Raw genomic sequence first — 22,011 nt, 5'->3', positions numbered from 1 at the left:
ACTATTGAAGAAAAAGGTAAAAATATAAAATACTCGAAAATATGTTATAAAGAATATTAAAGATTTATTGACAGCAAAATAAAATCAAATTGATTCTTAAGCAGTTTGTAGTCATGTTTTATTTAAAATTAATTTTATAAAAAAATATATAAATTCGTTTAGATAAAAGTAAAATTAAAAGGAAAGAAAGTTGTAAAGTAAGATCAAATTGAAATAACTTAGAGTTCGTGTTAAAAAGTTAGGACCTATAAATAAAAATGATAATTTCTTGATTAAAGAATAAAGACAACTTAGTTGGCAAGTTGTGGGTAGTTAAAAAATAGAAAAAAGTATAAAGATTTGACAAAAGAATAAATCAGATAGTTGGCAAAAATATAACAAATAAAATTGCATTTAAAATCAGTAACAGCAAACTCATTGATTTTAGCTTTCAACTATATAAATTCGATACAAAAAAATAAAAGTCAGTTAAACTAAATTGAAAGAAAGTTGTAGCTATCATATGGAGAAAATGTGTTGAAAAGTAAAAACAAATTTAGATAAAAACAAAGAATAAAATCAAATTGATTGACAAGGAGTAAAAAACTATAATAAAAATGATCATATCTTGATAGTAATTGAAATTGAAATAACTAGGAAAAAATATAAATATTTGATGGATGAATAAAATAATTATAAATTACCAAAAAGATAAAAAAAAATAATTGAATTTAAAATCAGCAAACTAAACCAAATTGATTCAAAACTACATAAATTCGATAGAAAAAAGAAGTTGATTAGTCAAACTAAAATGAAAGAAAGTTGAAACTGCTAAGTTGAATACAAAATGAATAGCGCAATAAATAACAGTGCACAGCTGTAGAGCATTAGTAGGTCGACTATAAACCGCTTTGAAGCACTCGCTTCGAACATGGCTAATTAGTTGGCATTCAAAATTGCAGTGCCACATGCGGGTTCCATCAATCGTAGTCGATGTGGATGATGATGATGTTGTCGATGTTGATGATGTGGATTGGTTATTGCATTGACCGAGTATTTGTATTTCTCGATGTTGTGTTGTTTGCTTGGCTCAGTTGCAATTAATCATTAAAAGCGCAGAGCCAAAGTTCATTCATTCATTCAAATGCCGCATTCATTCTGATGGCACACACAAGCAGCTAGAAGTAACGCCCACAATGCGGACATAAAACAAGCAACTGCCAAGCAACAAAAACAACTGAAACAACTTTTATCGATTGGAGCGACGACAACCAAAAAGTTGATTTGTAAATGCATTTTGTTTGTACGCTGCCACGAAGCTTGTTTAATTAATGAGTTAAAGTATGTGTGTATAGCTCTCTCTTTCTCTCTCTCACACTCTCTCTCTTTTGGTGTATTCTCAAGAAATTCTTCTGCGACAAATTTATTGGCATTTTCCACAATTGAAATGTGCACAATTTATTAACTGAAACGTGAACTTTCAGTTTTTTGCAGTTTTTCCGCTTTGGAGTTTTCACCTCGAAATAAAAAAAAAAAAAAACCGAACTGGTTTTCATTATTATTGATGAAACGTGACGTGCATTTTTTTGTAGCAAACAGGATCGCGAGACATAAACATAAACATAAATTATGACTACACAGCAGACACTTGTCTGCCCCAAAAATTGGGTCTCTGAGTTATCCCCCCAAAAGTGCCGACGACACATTTGCGACTCTCTTGTGGCGTAACGTTTTACGGAATTTATATTTTACTCAATTTCAATCTAACGATCGAGTAATTTATGACACTTGCCACACTGATTTGGCGTCTAATACTCGTTAACTGCAGTCGAACTAACATAAATACTAACTTATTTATATGACTATTGCCTCGGGCAAATAAATAAATAAAAAAAACACAATTTATTGATTGCACTTAATTAAAATGTTTTTCTTTGCTTCTCTTTTTTTCTATTTGCAGGTAAGCAAAAAGATACTTTCAAGACTTGAAATGGATTGAAGACTGGTCACAATTAAGGTCAGATTAGTTATCGCAGATCTCTTGGGAATTTGACGGAAATACTAGAATATACTATATATAGTTTATGGTATATCTGCCACTTTATTATAACTTGCAATATCATCGTGAGGTGAAATTCGTCATCAACTTTTTTGATTTTGGAAAAAGCAATCATCAACGTGCCGTGCACATATTTCAAATACCCTGCAACTATCTGACTTTTAGGGTATGATGAACGTAAGAAATTTACGCTGTTTCCCTTTCACTGTAGTTAAGGTATTTCTTAGTCGAGCAGTGTTTATTAAAATGTGCTCTTGTTTGTTTTTTTGTTTTTTTTTTTTTGGGTCGTCATCGGGTTCTTATCTTATCCACGACTCGCAGGCTTTAGAAACTGATGAGCGAGTGAGGGAGATAGCAAACATACTGGAATGGGAATAAGACTGGAAGCAGTGGAAGTCACGGAGGAGAGAGGGGGAAATCGTATTTGACGTTTTATATGGGGCAGCGCATTTATTTGTCTAACGCAACTTGAAATGACTAATTTGGTTTTGATTATTTGCCTTTTACGTGCTAGGGAATATCTCTGCATCTCGCTCGCTCTCTCTCGCGCCTCTCGGAGTGCATTGAACTTTGTGTTATCTCAAATTCTAGGGTAGGTAATTGACACACAAACTATACTCTTGACTTGGCGTTTTAGGCGAGAAGAGACGACCCCACTTTCAACTTAGTTATAGAACTCGGCCATAAATCACATGGGAATCATGCTGAAGACTATGACAGCAGTGTGTGTGTATGTGTGTGTGTGTGTGTGTGTGTGTGGGAATCGTGGGAGACTCAGTTCAATTCCCCAAGAGAGATTTATTGTAATTCTCTAATCAAATCTGTAGCCTAATACTTGTTGTGGCCTTGGCCCAAGCATTAAGTGTTACAGGGCAATCGAAGTAGAAAATAAAAAATAAAATTGTGCAACTTGACAATGGATATAAAATTAGCATGCTCTGAAAATAGCCAATCAAATAGAATAAACAGTCGACAGGCGTCGATGAACGACTAAGCAACACTCAGTAGTCGAAAGTGACAAATTCATTTTAATAATAAATCGAGGAAATGCAAATAGAAATCAACAAATAGAATTGAACTAGTTTCCAATTGATATTTGACCGTTGTGCCCTAAAATCGAGTTGATGGAACTATATTTAAAAAGAAGTATGCATTGATTTGTTATGATCGTGTAGTTGCTACCCTACAATTGATATGCAAAACTTGAATATCAAGGAATTAAGCTTTGAACTGTCCCTGACTTTGTTGGCGTTTGACTTTTGACTAATCAAGAGTCGATACTTGAATATTAAGTGATCTGCTAGTTTCACTTGGTTCAAACTTCACGCGAATTTGAATATTAATTGAAATAATAATAGTTATGAATGGTTTGAGATGTGCTGAGTGAGCCTTATAGAAGATGTTGTGAATACTCTGTAATTGAGTTTTAGCATAGAACTGACGCATTTGAAAAGCAGATCTATTTATTTTTATAATTTTATAAAATAATTTATATTATAATTAAAAATTCACAAGAATAAGTCACTTTTACGATGCTGTTGCATCTAAAGCTGTTATGAAAGATAAAGAAAAAGATCAACATTTTCCAGATCGAAAAGAACTCAAAACGGACTTAAAATTTCTATCAAATATATTGTTGGAAATAATTTTTAAAGAACACGAAAAAAAAACAAAATTTGATAATCTTAGAAAGCTGGTTTAAGATTATAAATTTCTATGTAGAACTTTTTATGATTGAAATGTTGTTTCAAGGATCTTTTGTAGAAGATCAAAAAGGAAAAAGAATAACTTTTTAAATAAAAACAAGATTTTTTAATCTTGAGATTTAAAATTTCTATGAAACATATTGTTTCAAGTATTTTTTAAAGATTACGAAAGAGAAAAACAAAGTTTGCTAAGCTGGTTAAAGATTTAAATCTTGTATCAAGAACTTTTGATGTTTAAAATATTCTTTCAAGTAATTTAAAAAGATAAAATGCATAAATTTTTAGTTGAAGACAATGTTTATTACACAAACTTTTTTAAAAGCAACTCTAATTAATTCATTGGGTTTCTACATTATGAAACTTCGTTCTTTGCTGTGTATTAATTTGGCATACCCTTTGTGAGATATCTGAGATTGCAGGGTATGCAAATTGCTCACGCTTAGTGACGCATGCTGTGAGGAGAGGCCGCTAATGGGGAGTGAGGTGTGCGGTGGCTGAGACATAAGGTGGCCAAGGGAGGCGTTGGCGTTGCCAAGCAGCTTGACATGCAGCGCACACACACACAAACACACACACTTGTGCAAATTGCAAATGAAAATGTAACCTTGACAAAGACGACAAAAACAGCAAAAACACGCGCCAAATTACAACGTCAACGTTGCCTATGCTAAGGCAACTTGTTGTTGTTGTTGTTGCTATCTTTGTAGTCGTTGTTGTTGTTGTCGTCTTGGTTGTCGCTGCTGCTTTTGCCGTTTGCAGAGCAGAGCAGCGCAGCGCAGAGAGTTTGTCTTTCTTTTCTTTCTATGCATTTCGTTGTTGTCTCGCATTACTTTTGTGTGCATTTCTTGCAGTTGTCAACGCGTTGTCATCAACAGCAGCAACAACAACAACAACACATCATAATCCCATGCCCAGCCATGACACGAAAGAGTGCACTTTGTAGTTGTTGTTGTTGTTGTTGTTTCTACATACTCTTTTGATATAAGTATGTAAGCATTTATTTATGATTTGCTTTCTTTTCTTTCCTTTTTTTTGGCTGCCAGTTGCCAAGTTGACACACAACTGCTGCAGCTGCAGGCGAATTGGGAACACTGCGCCGCTTTCTGACGCTTGTGGCATGCCACAAGCAGACGATGACGATGACACAGAAACTGTAAAGCGAACATGAAACGCAAAAAAAAAGCCTGACAAGAAAATGATTCGTTGAATGAATGAATGAATTAGGAGCGAGGTTTTTTTTGTTTTCTTTCTTCTTTTTTTTATGCAATTGGCGAAATAGCGAGCAAAGTTTATCGATTGGGAATAGCCCTAGAAAATATGCAAATAACCGGGAAAGTCACATGACGAAAATAATTCAAATTTTTAGCTCAAATTTCCCATTTCCACAAGCAATTAGTCATGTTGTTAGTAGAGTACATTAAAAGTGAAAGAAAAAATATAGAAATAAAAATTACTTAACAATTTTTTATTTAAAGCGCAGACCATGCAAATAAAAAATTGATCAAACCTAACAAAAAACAAGTAAGAAAGCTACAGTCGAGTGTACTCGACTGTGAGATACCCGCTACCCATTTTGAATAAAAGCAATAAATTTTGCGGTATTATTCTCAAAATATACCAAATATACTGCAAAAATACTAAAAATATACCAAATGGTATATTTGGTATAACGATATAGTACCGCATTTAAAATATACCATTATTCGCAACTCTAGCTTTAAAATTACGCTTGTTATTCAAATTTTTTGATTTTCGGGGGCGGAAGTGGGCGTGGCAAAAATTTGAAACAAACTTGATCTGCGTGCAAACATAACAAATGCTGTCGAAAATTATAGCTCTATCTCTTATAGTCTCTGAGATCCAGTGTTTCATACAGACGGACGGACAGACGGACATGGCTAGATCGTCTCGGCTGTTGACGCTGATCAAGAATATATATACTTGATAGGGTCGGAGATGCCTCGTTCACCTGTTACATACATTTCCTGCCGGCACAAAGATATAATTAAAAGACCATTTTCTTTGTTATTTAGAATAAAGGATCTAAACTCAATAAATTTCCCTTTGTACATTTAGTACTTTTATTAAAAATAGATAAACCAAACTAGGCAATCTATTGGAATACATTAAACTTGTATTAAAAAGTAACTTGTAGAACTTTAACTCCGATTTCTTAAAGATTCAAATTGCAATGAATATAAAAAATTTGTTTTTTTCGAAGTTTTTTTTTTTTTAATTAAGTTTGGAAGTTGGGAAATTTCAAAGAATGCTAATTTGCGAGCGTCTACTAAAGTTATTTATAAGTATAAGTATTATTTTTATTACTTTTGCCTATAAATACAAATTTCATCTCGTGTTCGCTGGGCATCAATTATATTTCGTTGCTAAGGTCAAATCACAAATTTATTTTACCCCCACCCGCCCACTCACATATGTCATTGACTTTGCTGCTTTGTGCCATAAATTATAACACAGTCATAAAGAAAGGCCAGCAAGCAACTATTTTTATTTTTATTTTTTCTCAAGTAAAATACAATACATAAAATTTTATACACTCATGAAATATGGCAAGTTTCGTTAGTTTTCGACTTTGATTTTGTTTGTGTTGGGTTCTATCGATATAAATGGATGCTTTCCCTGCATTTTATGGCATTTAACGACAATTTTGATTGTCAATTTTTATGAGCTTTTAATGCAGCGCCGCGACAACACAACACACACATACACAATGGGAAATGACGGGGGAGGGGAAGAAGACATGATGAGTAGGTTAGGGACGATGAGACGCCCACACGCACAGATTTCATCATCAGCGTGAGAGAGCAGACACATGTGAACTGTGTTTTTATTCTTTATCGTTTTTTTTCGGCTTTTTTTTATTTTTGGGCGTCGTACACTTGACACAATTCTCGAAACACTTTTTCAAAATAGTTTAAAAATAAAAATTGACGCCGACGACAAAGTAGCGCACACAGCCAATCAACTGAAATATACGGGGCAAAGGGAGCTTTTGCACTGGAGTGAGCGAGACGGCGAAGGAGAAGAAGGAGAAGAGGCGTGTGAAGCGCGCATAAAATTAAATTTAGGCACGAACATCGACAGCGTCGTTTGACCACATGGCGCGACGCTGGCGTCGAGCTTGGCAGGGGAGCAACGCCAAAAAGAGAGTGTGTGAGAGCGTGAGCGGCAGCAGAGAGAGAGAGCAACGCAACTTGGGCAAGGTCATTAAACCACACAAAAGCAAAGCAAAGTAAAGGCAGCGACTGCGACGTCGGTGTCGCAGTCGTCATCATTATCAGCATTTGCCTTTGCCTGCTTGCTCAGCTGTTTACCGCTGCTTCTTCGCATTCTCCCTCCTCCTGCTCCTCTTCCGCCGCCGTCGTCGTCTGCAGCTATTGCATTTGTTTTGCTATAATTTCCGCTTACGTTGCATTTTCAACACATTTTTGCCCAAAACTGGAAATACATTTGAGAGCACAATGTGGTTGTTTGGCCTTTCGGGGGCTTTCATTGTTGCTTCCCATATATAATTACACACTACACTCACACACATATACACTGACACTATCACACGCCCACCTCACAAGCTTAAGTGGAAGGCAGGCAAAGCCAAATACAAAAGCAAAACCAAAACACAAATCCAAATCATCAGCTAAAGTCTAATTTGCATTTTTGACTTTGCTTAGGCGAAGCTGAGCTGCGCTTAATTTATGCATTTTTAAACATGTTTTAAATTGTGTGTGTTTCTCTCTGTTTTGCTGGAAATGGAAATGAATGTGTTGAGTATGGGAATACAGTGCACGCTCGATATAGTAATAAATTGCAGGTGTGAGTGTGTGTTCATAACAATACATTTGTTCTCTTTAACTTTTTCGAGTAAATGTTTTGGGTTTTCAACAGTTTTGTTTACTTTAATGTTGGAGCATTTCCATATGAACTTTGACCCGATTTTTTTCGGCACTAGCAATATGGCTTACATATTATAATTGTTGTGTGTCATAATGATGTTCTTATTAAAGAGTTGTTAAATTGAAGAAAATATGGAATATTAATAATGATATTGATATTCTTCAAGGAGTTTTCTTATACAAAATTCTGAGTTCAATGCTTTTTGTGTAATTTTATTTTAAAGCGGATTCATAAGAATTTTGTTCCAATCATTTGGAATTTGTATGCCTTAAAATATTATAACTATATTCTGCGATATTGCTAAGCTCTTAATAATTGATGTCTTTATTGAAGTGTTTAAATTTAAAGATTGGGGAAATGTTTAAAATCCTGTGTGAACTTTTATATTTACAAACGAAAATTTTACCCAATTTTCTTTGACTTAAAATTGAAATTTCGCATTCCTTAAAAATATTGAATTTCTGTGAAATATTGTTTGTTAACCTCTAACATTAATAGTTTCATAGTATGTCACTCACATATCTAAAATATGTTAAATGTGATTTTAATATCTTCATCATTATTCTTTATTAATTTAAAGTTGAATAGTTCACAAATTATGAAAAATTATTCTGAGTTCAATCAATGAAAGCTGCACATAATCGACTGTTCAGTTTATCGAGCGTTCACTGTATTTGTTTTGTCACCAAAGCTTTTGTGTTGTGGCATTCAGCTGTTGGAGGAGCCAAGAGCAATAAAAGAGTGTGGGCTGCTGCTGTGGGAAAATAATATATAATATTATTCCAGAGAGGCGACGACAAGTTCCATGCATAGATTACATTTTGACTTTGGCCCTGGCCAAAGTTGCAGTCGCAATCGCAGTCGCGACTTTTATTGATTTAATGGCAGCTGCAACTGCATTGGCAACAGCAGATGATGACCTCATGAATCAGCTGCAGTTTGCATAAGCATCTCGCTCTCTCTCTCTCCTTCCCTCTCTCTCTCGCTTTGTTCAGGTGCCGCCTTTCACACAAAAATGTCAACAATTTCGTCGCTTAAATGAATTCGCTAATTAATTAGGCAAACTGCGGAGAGAGGAAGCGACGACGCAGCCCAAAAAACCGCAGCTCGTGGTTCCACTGTAAAATAAGTGAGAGTGAAAAACAAAAGAGAGTGAGAAAGAGAGAGATAGTGAGCTGCTGCTTGGATAATTTGACACTTGATGTGGAAACCAAAAGATTGCAACACTTGAGAGCTTGAGCAGAGGCAGCTCTGAGTTGCGTTGAGTTAATGCCACTCAAGTTTGACAGCAGGCCACAAGAATGCGGCAAGCCCTAAAGCTCGGAAACTGATGCCGACTCCCTCTCTTCCTCTCTCTTATCTGGTTTATCTGTCTGCTTGGCTGCTGATAAGAACTGTTATCTGTCTGCCTCCCACTGAAAATATGCATATTTCAAATATACACAAACTCTCGGCTGCTTGATGTTGCGGCATCTGCTTTAAAATGTTTCGACTGCTTTGTTGATATGCTAATTTTCGGTGCCCCGCCCCCGACTTTATGTTGCTGCTGTTGCTGTCTCAACAGTTTTCTAGTTTTGAAAACTTAATTAAATATTTAAATGCGACCAACTAACGAAACTAAGAAACCCACAAAACGAAGCCGAAAAATTGCAGAGCAAAGTTGTTACCAAATTGCTTGCAAGAGCTGCTTGCTTATTAAGTTTTTTCGGTTTTTCTTGGCCAACATTAAGTTGCCAAATTGCTGCCACAAAACAACTGCTAACAAGCAGCAGCAACGGCAGCAGCAACAGCTGTTAAAAACAACAACAACAACTCAGCGTTTAAGTTATGTATTAACATGAGACGAGAGACAAGAAAATAACTCAGTTTTAAGTAGAGCTTTTAAATTTGATGCAGCCGCTGCTAATTTGCCAACAACTCGCAAATAAAATAAAATCTCGCATAGTTCATTATTTCTTTTTTTTTTTTGGGGCAGGTTCAGTCCGAGTGAATTCTGAGGCACAAATTGACATTCCAAATTGCAAAAAATAATAAAAACAGCGCAGCAAATGAACAAACAAAAAAATAAATGTAAATGTAAATAGGGAAAAAGGAAGAGAGAAGAGGAGAGCGAGGCAGAGGCTGGCTAAAGCAATGCACACATGGCCCAAAGTAATTAATGTCAACGATAAACGTCAAAAGATTATTGGCAATGCATCAAATGCAGAGAATTCGAAAGAAAAACAAATGAATAACTGAAATACTCTCGAAAACAAGTTCAAAAGTGTGTTCGACTGTGATAATTAATAAATAATAAAAATATACTACAAAAATACTAAAATATACCGAAGTATATATTTGGTATATCGCTATAGTACTACATACATTCAAAATGAGTGCTCAGCTGTTAGATAATAATTTAATATATCGCAATAATACTAAAAATATACCGAATATTATTTAGTATCGATTTTATATTTAGTATCGATTTATTACTACATTCAAAATATATCAGATTGACTACCATAAATGAGAAAATGTGCTAAATGAAAAAATGTGTAGTGGGTAAATATTCTAAAAATATACCAAATTAATATACCGCCAAAATAATACAAATATACTGAATGGTATATGGTATGCAGATATAGTACTACATGCACAATATACCATATATTATAAAATATACCATACTGAAGGCTGTATTTGGTATATAGTTAGCACTTCATTTGAAATATACTATAGAGTACAAAATATATGTTACAACATAGTAAATAATTTAAATAACTTCTACCTGATCACAAATGCAAAAGGTTGACTGACCTATCCTAGGAAAAAATATGAGCAGCAAGCGTAGGATATATAGGGATATTTACCCCATTGATAAAGAAAGTAAGAGGTATGCTGCGTACAGCGAGGTGTGCAACAAAAAAGATGAGAGAAGAGACAGAGAGAGCGATCGCAAATAGTGGGCTGGCATTACGTATACGCAATTTAAAGCATAGTCGCTGTGTAAATTAATTAATACCCCCAGAAAATAAATCATAAAACAGCAGCTTAAAGTGTGCTCACAAACACAACCCTGACGAAGCTTTAAGCGAGCAGCGCTCGAGGGAACTCTTGTTGGGAGCCTTGGCGTATGATTAAAAATAGCTTTGCATCACAATTCCTCTGCTTCCTCTTCCCCTTCCTCTGCTGCCCCGCCTCTGAAAATGTGAAGCATTTAATCGCTTTTGTGTATTCGCGTATTTAATGTTGAGTCACTTTTGAAATGAGAACTTGAAATTTTAATAATGCAAAAGAAGCGCGCCCAAAAGAGAACTCTAGTTGCTCAATTAATTTAGAAAAAATCGAAGCACGACGACAAGTTATCCTATAACATAAATTTGGGATTGTATTATGAGGGAAATAGTGAGGAAATTTCAATAGGGAAATTATTAAACTAAAATTATTAGGGGAATTTAAAAGATTTATTTTAGAAAATTGAATTTGTGTCATTGTATTAGGCATTTATTTTATTTATTAGGAAAATAATACAAAAATATATTAAGAAAATTGAAAATAAACTATGAATTTGAAGAACTGAAAGTTATTTTAAAAATGTTATTAGACATATATTTTAAGAAAACAATAATAATAATATAATAATAATATAAGGGAAATTTAAAAGCATATTGTTAGTAAAATTTACAAATAATTTAGAAATCTGAAAGCTATTTCAATAACTTTATTAAACATTTATGTTATTTATTAGGGAAATAATAAAAAATATAGTAGGGAAATTTAAAGGCATTTTTTATTTACAGAGAATTTAGAAAACTAAAAGTTTTTTTTACTAATTTTATTGGGCATTTAATTTAATTTAAATTTTTATGAATGAAATTAAAAGAGAATTTAGACAACTAAACTGAAAAATTTAGACACATATATTATTCATATTAAGCTTTATGAATCACATAAACAGACCAGAACAAATTTAAATGCCTCTGTGACAACTGCAGATGTGCTATGAAATATGCTTTTCAAAAAATTGCTGAATTATGTTTTTATAATTATTTTGATTGAGGAATGCGTGGGCGCATCAAATCACATGAAGTTGAGTGTGAAATTAAAATGTTGTGTTAAGCAACATCAATATGAGATGAGCAGAAGAGAAATATTGCGAAATAAGTTTTGCGGTTGCAAAGCGAGAAATAAAAACTTGAAATTGTTTCCTTTTCGGCCTGAGGCCTCGATCATTAAGCAGCTGTTGCTCATCAGTTGCACATTGCTGTTGCTGATGTTGCTTTTGCTTTTGCTGAGTGTGTTGCATTCAATCATCAATCAAAATTTTGTGCTGTGCGTGCGAAGGCAAAACTGTGTGTGTTGCGACTTTAATGATGCAAAAACGTTGCTCATGCTGCATGCTGCATGCTGCAAAAGGGAACGAGAAATGCAAAACTGCAACTGCAACTGGAAATGGAAGTGGAAATGGAAGTGCAGCAAATTGCTAGCCTGAGGCTAGCCTCAAGCTGGAGCCGAGAGTCCCTTGGCCCTGAAGCCGCCCTTTTTTTTTTTTTTTTTGCCTCCTGCCAGTTCGTGGCCTTTGCTGCACTTTGACTAATCCATCAGCAAATGAGGCAACTGCCACAGGGGGTTGCACGCACACACACGCACACAGTTGCAAGAATGCAGCAATAAAAGCCTTGTTCGCGCGCTGACCCTTCAAAACAGCTTCCTCACTCCCCTCTCCTGCTGCTCGCCACTTCATTTGGCACTTTTTGCTGCATTTTCAAGTGCGCTTTTCTCAGCCAGCTCATTTTATATATATGTATATAGTACTTTTTTTTTGTGTTGTTGCTGTTGTCAGGACTTTGTTGGCTCTGAAGAGCACACTGCACTCGCTTTTGAGAGTGGACGCGCTTTTCTATCTATCTCCCTCTCTCTTTCTCTCTCTGTCTACTCAATTTCTCCCCTCTCGATGCTCCATTTCCTTTTTTACAGCGCATTGATGTGCAAAGTTTTTATGACGCATTCGTGATTTCTTCCTCTTCTATTTTCATTCTTTTTTGTGTGCTTAATGCTGCACTGCGTCCATTTTGATTTTAAGGCTTTTGTCCTTGCTTCAAGTGTTTGACAGCACTGCGGACTGCGCGTTTGCGGCTTCAAAAAAGTTTGAAATGTGGTCAATTTTAAATTAGCCTGTTTAAAGTTGAGCAAATAATTTAAAAAATGTAAAAAAAAAAGTAATTTCCAAGTTGGAGATGCGGGGCATCGATCCCCGTACCTCTCACATGCTAAGCGAGCGCTCTACCATCTGAGCTACATCCCCTTGTGAATGTCCAACCGCAAAGTGCGCACAAGAAACCAAGGCAGAAAAACTATGTGGAGGGCAAGCCGAAAGTTTAGTAGGCAAGGGACAGAGAGAGAGAGCGAGAGCGCAGCAGTTGGCATTACAAATGATCGTTGAGCATAGGCAGCAGCTATGCTGCTCACACTTTGCGGCTATAAATAAACTCACTCAATAGCAGCTGATTAGCAGTTTGGAGCTTTCTGAACTTGACACTCTCTTGGTCTCTCTCTCGCTCTCTCTTCTGTGTTCTCTTGGGTTGCTTTGTGCAGTAGTTTGTTATTGGAGTAATTTCTTGTACATCAGCTGCTTATAATTTGCTTATTAATTGGCCATGTAATTTGCAAAATTACGTTTGATATGAATGTATATGCAAGTATGTGAGTGAGTGGGTGTGTGTGTGTGTGTGTGTCTAGTTGTTGTTGTGCTCAATTACAGCTAATTAGCAGCGCTGTTATTGTTGATTAAATATACACAGAAAGAATGAGAGAGCGCACAATTGAGTGATTGAAAGAGAGTGAGTGAAACCAGCAGCTTGAGAAAAGTTGTGACTGACTTCTTTCCCCTCACTCACTCTTATTATAATATGAGTTGCAAAATTGGGTCACAACGCGTTGTAGATAATTATGCTGCTGCTGATGATGATGATAGGGATGGGGATGGGGATGCTGATGAGCAACGTGTCGAACGTGTTTGTCGTTGTCTACGTCAGCTGCCGATGCAATTCTTAACAGCAGCTGTTGCCCATTTGCTTTCAATATGCGTTTTAGTTTCTTATCTTCTGCTTCTTCGCATGTCCTGCCTGTGTAAATTGGCTTCGATTTGGGTCACAGACGTCGTCATCCTGCGGGTAGCAGCAGCATCCTGTGACGTCAGCTTTCGTCTCGTCTTATTAACACGAATTTCTTTGTGGTTATCAAACACAACAACAGCAGGCGGTCAGTTAATTTAAAGAGCAGTTCAAGAAATTGAAATTGGCTTCTAGTTGAAACCACAGCAGCTGTTTGATTTATATGCAACTGTGTTTTTTTTCTGCCTTTTTTATCAGGCGCCAATCATTGCGCAAAATTACTGCAACAGCTGCGACTTCAATACTGAGAAAGAAAGATAGAGAGGGAGGGAGACAGCTGTATTATAGTGAACAGTCCCTACTGCTTCATTAGCAGCTTTTGTCCAGCATTTTGTGGGATGCCGCAAAACAGTTTTGTATGGCACATTTAATTTATGGCTTTACCTTATACACATTTTACGTAGAAAAGCAAAGAAGGCAAAAAAACACTTTTGGCCTACATACTTGGCGTATGCGTAATGTCATTAAATAATGCCACATGCCACATGCCCAACGCGCACACACACACAACAACTCACGTGATTAATCGCATTACTAATCAATACAAATGTCACTCAAGCGCTGACATTTGAGATTTGTGGCCAGTTTGTCTCGCATTACGCATACGCACAGTAGTCCCGTCATCCACCCCCCCTTGCCCCGCTGGCTATTGTCAATTAACTGGCGTGTAAATTGACTTAACCTGCAAGTAAAACAAAGCAAAAAAAATCCAAATGCAGATACGAGTTTTACGAGATTTTTTCCCAGCACATTTTTCACATTGTTAGCCCACTGAAAAATGCTGCATATTGGTTTTTCATTTATTGTTTGGCACGTTTATCGCTCCCGACACTTTTCCGTCGTGTACAACTGTTTCGTTGTCTTTGCTCGTTATTGTGTTTTTTGTTTGGGGGCATTTTTTGGCATTTGGCATTTCGCTTGAAGTGTTTTCATTATCAGCAAGCTTTTTAGTTGATATCCGGGACAGGAATCGGAGTGGGCGTGGCACACTAATTAATGTCGCGTGTTGCTCTGGGGCGCGCTTAATTCGATGCAAGAAGAAATTCACTAAATACGTCACAATGCCACAAAGAAATAAGGTCAACCAGGGGTTAACAATGCCAACCTTCGCGTGATGAGGAGAGAGGAAGTGGAAGTACGGAAGAGGAGGGGGAGGGGGGAGCAAAGGGAGCGACAGCCGGAAACGCGTTGCCATTTCCGTTTTGATTACAGGTTATGGGGCCGAGGTTGCCATTTTCTTGGACTCCTCCGACTTGGCGCGGGAAATTGTTTACAGGCGTGAAAAGTTGCCACAAATAAATTGGGAAGTGTAGTTGGAAAGTGGGCGTGGCTGCGACATTGTCACGTAGCCTTAATGTAAATAGTTGTTGCCTTATTATAAAACATTTTTCCTCCATCTCAGCTGTGTTTGCCAGCACTCGTAAATCTGCATAATTGACTCTAAAAAACAAGCTAAACAAATCTAAATATGTGCACACACATTACACAAAAGTAAACTTGCCGCAGCTAAAAGTATTTCTCATTCTCACAGCTGTTTGCTAATTTCCAACAACACGACAAAAAACACATTTCAAAATCTATTTTATCGGCCCGCTCTGATCTATTTACCCAACCGAAAAGTACCACAACACAGATAATTTCTACAAGCTGTTAAGCTCATTTAACTAGAGCACAACTACGAAAAGGAAACTAAATATTAATATGCGGCAGAGTGTAATCCATGTAACCTAGTTAGGAAATGTGATTTACACTCGGCAATGCCCTGTGGCTAGTTTAGAGATTGATTAGCAGTTTCCCTTAGAACTTGTATTAATTCTAGTTTAGTCTGGTAGTCAGTCAAATAGTCAGTCTATTTTATATATAATATATAGAGCACTTTATTAGAATAATAGTAAAGAGTAAATTTTTAAGTTAAGGTGTTTTAAATTAAAAAAAAAAACAGATGAACTTAATCAAGTACGAAAGTTAAAGTCAAAGCAGTGCTAAAGCGTTTTGACTAAAATATACCAACTTAATATACCAAAAAATACCATTGTGAAAGAGCATAACTGTGTGGTATTATACTTAAAACTATGTATATGGTATATTAATATACCATTTGCATTCAAAATATACTACATTGTCAACCAAAGAAAATATACTATTAATAATCTACCCATTTTTCACGGAAAAGTATTTACACAACCCTAATAAAAATACTGAAATATTTCGAAGAATATAGTTGGTATATTAATATACTATTTACATTCACAACATATTTCATGGTCAACCAAAGCAAATGAAGAACGGTCCGGCATTATTCTTAAAATATGCCGAAGGCTACACTTGGTATATTAATAAACTGTTTACATTCAAAATATGCCACATTGACAGCGAAAGCAACTGAAATGCAATAAAATACTATTTAATAATAGTTTAATAACTGTCCTTTTTGAGGCAAAAGTTTACACAACCCCCAATAATAATACTGAAATATTTCAAAGGCTATAATTGGTATATTAATATACTATTTACAACTAAAATGCAATAAAATACTTTTGAATAGTAGTTTAATAACTGCCCTTTTTTGTGGTAAAAGTTTACACAATCCCAATAATAATACTGAAATATTCCAAGAGATATATTTGGTATATTAATATACTATTAAATTCACAGCATATTGCATTGTCAAGCAAAGCAACTAAGATAAAAAAAATACTATTATGAATCAGAGCCAAACATTTTCTGAGGAAAAACTATTCACACAAACCTCACAAATTCCCCATAACATTCGCTTCACTATTGTCCACAGTTCGCAGAGTATTGAATCGTACTAATTACTTGTTGTTTCTTTTATCAACATTCAACGATTGCACACCTCTCAATCCCCCCGCAAACTCAAACTGAACTGTGTTTGTTGCTTTTCTTTTTTTCGGCCATCCGATTATGACATTAGTCGGCAAAAGCTGCAGCGATTTACATTTTGATTGCATTTTATTGTCGAGTGACTGAAAGTCAGAGCACTGAAACATTATGATAATCACAGGCATTTCCATAAATTTACAACAATAACAACAACGACGACGACAACAAAGACAACAAGAGAGAACCAACAATAATAACGTGAAATAAACAGAGCTTAAAGCTGGGGCAGCAAATGTTCTATGCATATTTAAATAAAATTGAAGAGTGTAGGGTATGTGGCAGTCGGTGTTAGTCACTGGCAATTGCGAGTGTCATTATCGCGCGTGATTATCATTTGAGACTGGCATTTGATATCATCGTATTCATCATGACATGTGCGTGTTGAATTTGCAAACATAATACAACAAAAAAAACAGAGAAAAATGAAAAACAGCTCGTAAAATTGTTTGACATCCTTCTCCCTTCCCTCTCCACCCCTTGTTGTCCTGCGAGTGCTAATATAAAAACTATGACGCCAAACGCAACTAAACTGGACATTGACAAATTGCCAGTTGACATTTGGTGTGCATAATAAACAAACAGTTTTTCGTTCGCTCGAGAAAAATCTGATATTAAAAATCGGATTTTTTAATGTGTCATTTTTATGGGCAATGATATGTGTGTGGATTGACATGTGAATTGGTTATTATAATAACTAATTTAATGAATATTAAAATCGCAGTAAATGAGCCGCTAAATTTGAATGCGAACAGACTTTGACCCCGAATTAAGCTAATAAATTATTGAACAAATCACAACAAAGACAACTTTAGTTTCTCACGTTTGCAAGTTTAAAGTTGAAAATCTGCTACGCAGTTTGGGATTGAGGATTTGAGGCACGTTGCCAAGTGATCGATAAACAGCATGAATAAATAAATGTGAATACATGTGCTTGCTTTGCGCGTCACACGCGGCGTTGTCATGAATAAGACAGGCGAGACAACAACAACAACGACGACGAGGACGATGACAACGACATCCGTATGAAATATTGAGGACATCTAAAGGAAGGAGAAGTCCTTTCAAGCCGTTCAGCCTTACGTGGCTTATCAGCCTCAGCTTCTCTCAGCTTTGTTGCAAGTTTAGTTATTGGACGTCATAACTAAATAGATGACAGTGGTGCAGCTGCTATTTCATTGAAATATCCTTGGCCCATTGTTTGGCGCACAAATTGCATAGAAACCTATTGAACCCATTCCCGCTTGGCAAAGCGGAAACTTCTTCATTGTTGCCTCGTTTCGACGCAAATCGCCGTTGGGCTCTTAAAAAATCTTTAAAAGAAATATATATTTAAGTTTGCATCGAAGACGCCAATCTGTTAACCACGCCCACACACACACACACGCACACGTCTGTAGGCCATAAATCTACTTTTGTGTGCCCCAAAAAAAAAAAAAAAAAAACCAGAGAGAAAAGAAAATGCTGCACGGATTTAGGCGTTGCCACACTTTGCCGTAAAATCCTATTTTATTTTCAATTTGTCAGCAATATGTGTGTGTGTGTGTGGAGAGCGTTAAGCTGACAGCGAGCTGAGCGAGAAAAATAATACATTTATGTATATAAATTTCTTTGGCTTTGAGCACGAGCATTGAGCTATTAACTTATTAGTACAACGTGGCGTATGAGCAACTTGATAACTTGTGGTTCTTATTCTTCAAGTGGAAGTTGGAACTTGGAAGTTGTGAGAGTTTGGGGCGCGCTGCTGCAGAAAGGAAATGAAACAATGACAGCTTGTCATGTTTATGGCACACGCTTCCTACAGTAAAATATATATTTATTATATATATACATATATATTGTACATATGTATATTCTTAGGTTGCGGCTGCTGCTCGAAAGTCGACAACAGTTTTCCTTTCATACCCGCTACTCATAGGGTAGAAGGGTATTATAACTTTGTGCTATAGGAAACGTTGACAATTTGGTATATTTTGTAACCTATGGTATATTTTGTACTATGTGGTATATTATAGTATTATTCGGTATTTTGAATATAGCACTATATGAATATACCAAATACAGCCTGTGGTATATTTCAGTATTTTTGCGATATATTATTTTGGTATATTTTTCTTTCATTCAAAATGGGTGCAGGTATTTCACAGTCGGGTACACTTGCTTGTATTATAACATATTATAACTTTGTGCCTGCGTGAAATGCTGACAATTTGGTATATTTTGTACTTTACGGTATATTTTTAATATAACACTATGGCTACAATCTATTTTGTAATCTATGGTATATTTTGAATGTTGCATTATATAAATATACCAAATATAGCATATGGCGTATTTTAGTATTTTTTTGGTATATTAATTTGGTATTCTTTTAGAATATGGTTTTATTAAAAATAGGTATCTTACATTCGAACACATTTTCTTGCTGGTATTTCAGTCAATCTGGTATATTTTGAATATATTAGTATATCATTATAGCATATAAAAAAATACTTTTGTATTGCTGACAATTTAGTATATTTTCTAGTCTATGGTATATTTGGTACTTCTATTCAAATTTGGTGCGGGTATTTTACACTCAAGTGTAGCTTTCTTACTTGTTTTGTCTTTAGAGGGCGCTAAGAAATGGCGCGCGTTTCGCTTTGTCTGACTGCACGCAGAGCAGCCTTGAAATATACACAGTACCCCTCGACTAACACACACACACCACAAACACACACAATCATATAACACTCCCCTACGGGCTGCCCATTTTGGCTTTTGTGATTGTCACTGGCATATGAGAAATGTGCTGCCTTTTACATTTATAACCGCGTCCTCTCTCTGGCTCTGCACCACTCTCTCTCTCTCTCTTTCTCTCTCTCATAGCTTCCCTATATCTGCCTCTCTTTCCCTCGTAACCTCCCCTCACTTCCTTTGAACTCAAAACTCGAGTTTATTTCATCAGATTGTTGTCAGTTTCCACGCGCTTTTCAACTGACTTGAATTTTAACAAATTATTCGCAGACGCCACAGGAATTTTGTTGACGCATTTTTAATGAGAGCGCGCACCTTGAATAGAAAGAGACACAGCAACTGAGTAAGAGAGAGAGAGATGGGGAGAGTGAACGAGAATTGGTGAAAAGCTTAGCCAGGTGTATAAAATATATAAATTGCCCAAAAATGACAAAAGAAGTTGCCGTTATGTGACTGGCATTGACAAAAGGCGCTTTCCTCTCTCTCTCACTCTCTCTCTCTTATTCGTTCGTTCAATTGTAAGCCGGAGATAAGCGAAAAATGCGGAAAATGAAGAGGAGAGGAAGAGTTAAGCGAAGAGTTTTGATCTAATTTTGGTACTTAGAAGTGGGGCAGAGGTGTAACAAAACATGTTGAAACAAAAAGCTAAGCAGAGAATGAGTAGAGAAGCTTTGTGCCAAAAATCAGCATAACGAGAGCTGAGCTTTAGCATTAGCTCACTGTGGGCAATAATTACATAATTAACGCATAATTAATTTAAAAGTAACTCGCCTGCAGCTCGCTCAATTGTGGCTAACTCCTGTGGTATCCCTTTTTTTGTTTTTGTTCGTTTTTTTCTTTTTTTTTGTTGAGCTGCTGATGGCCAGGCTAAATTAAGCATGCCAAACACAGCAAGAAATCGCTGGGGCATGCAAAATGAGTAGGGAATGTGATGGAGGAGTCGAGACGAGACGAGAGTCCAGTTGGGAATAGAAATCCTTGCGAAATGCTGATGACGCTCTTAAAACGAGCGAGGAAACTCTGCTTGTGGGCGTGGCTATTTTTGGACATCAGCCTCGTCTCACGTTGGGCGCCATTACAGCGTTGCGCCGCACGTTGGGCGCCCACAAACGAAAAATTAGTTTTGCCACAAAACGACAGCGTCTCTGCCACCCACATGAAACACACAGCAAGCACTCAAGTGGAGCTCGCTTTCAAGGCCATCATCATTTATATCTCGACGAGCAGAGCAAAGTTTTCCATGTGTCAAATGCATGACCAGAGATTTTCTTCCCATTCATCTCTCTCTTTTGGTTTTGTGATTTGCTTTCTGCTTTTTTAAGCTTTTCCTCTCAGTGTTTTTGCAATATTGCCTTTGGCTGACAAAACTCTCTGTGTCCTGTGCCTCAGTTTGGTAATTTTCCATTACATAAGCGAGCACAAACAACAAATTTTTTTGGTGAGCTGCAATTGCGTCACAGCCGAGTTGAGTGTGTGTCATAATCAATCAGTTTAAACGTCTGTCCCTTGTTTTTTTATTTTTGTTTTCCCACTTCTTACCGTAAACACATTTTCACATATTTTCCATAAAAATTTTAATTTGCTTTGGCGTCGCGTCGCGAGCTTGAAATTTGTTTATGCCAAAACAGGAGTTTAGAGTTCACCTTGTTGCGACCTTTTTTGCTGCTGAAACTGTTGCCAACTGTTTGACTAACCCCTTTTTGTTTTCATTTCGTTTCTTTTTAGGTAAGCTACTTGGATTATAAACAATACAAAAAACAACAACAGACAACAATCTAGATAGACTGAGAGAGCGAGAGAACAAAGTGATTTATGGGCTAAGTACACTCAAGCAAAAATCTGCTCAAAAATAAATTCAATTAAACTTATTCCAAGAATTTTTCGGCATAGCAACGAGATTTTCAAGTGCTCGAAATAGGAATTCAAAGCCCCTGCTCCACAAATTTCTGTAGACAACAAACAAACGCAAAAAAAAAAAAAAAAACGTTTTCTCTCAGTGTAGCAAATGAATATAAATATTTGCATTGCCTACTTTTGTGCGTCGACTGACAAGCAGAAGAAGAAGAGTGAGAGAGAGAGCTGGGTAGCTATGCAATTAGGTCGAGAACGCCCTCATTTATTATGGCTCAAACATGGTTTTCTTCTTCTTTTTTCGTTTTTTGGCTAGCACAAAAGAAAAGTTCTACTTCATTCGCCACTCCACAAAGCTGGCCATTGGCCATTGGTCATTTTGTGCTCCGGCGATTGTGCGGCTGCCAAATGATGCATAAATTTATGTCAATTTCTCTTAAACAATTAAAAATCGGCGCCGACCAAATTTGCGCCTCACAAAAGGCCGCAATGAGTAACAAGCAAGCGACGTTTCATTCTTTGGCCACATTTTCCACATCGCAGAGTCTCCAAAAAACCCCCTCAAGCTACCTTCTGCCCCTCATTCCGTGCTTAAATATTACATGTAATGCCTTTGCAATTTGGCGCTGTTGTCATTTTTCATTCTACATTTTACTTTGCCTACTTTTCTGTGTGAGGCATGTGACGGAGGGAGAAATTAAAGTGAAATATTGAG

At 36.3% G+C, this 22,011-nt stretch overlaps 1 protein-coding gene and 1 non-coding gene across 2 annotated transcripts in view; one reads left to right on the top strand and one right to left on the bottom strand.

Annotated features, from left to right (window-relative positions):
• The window catches only part of LOC117567061 (serine/threonine-protein kinase NLK2), an 89,532-nt gene that overhangs the window by 44,496 nt on the left and 23,025 nt on the right, over positions 1-22,011 (top strand).
• Positions 12,868-12,940, bottom strand: Trnaa-agc (transfer RNA alanine (anticodon AGC)). Its single transcript has one exon. It is a non-coding gene; the product is annotated as a tRNA-Ala (tRNA).

This window comes from Drosophila albomicans, chromosome 3 (assembly GCF_009650485.2).
Source record: "Drosophila albomicans strain 15112-1751.03 chromosome 3, ASM965048v2, whole genome shotgun sequence".
NCBI lineage: Eukaryota > Metazoa > Arthropoda > Insecta > Diptera > Drosophilidae > Drosophila > Drosophila albomicans.
This window is presented reverse-complemented; position numbering and strand designations above follow the sequence as displayed.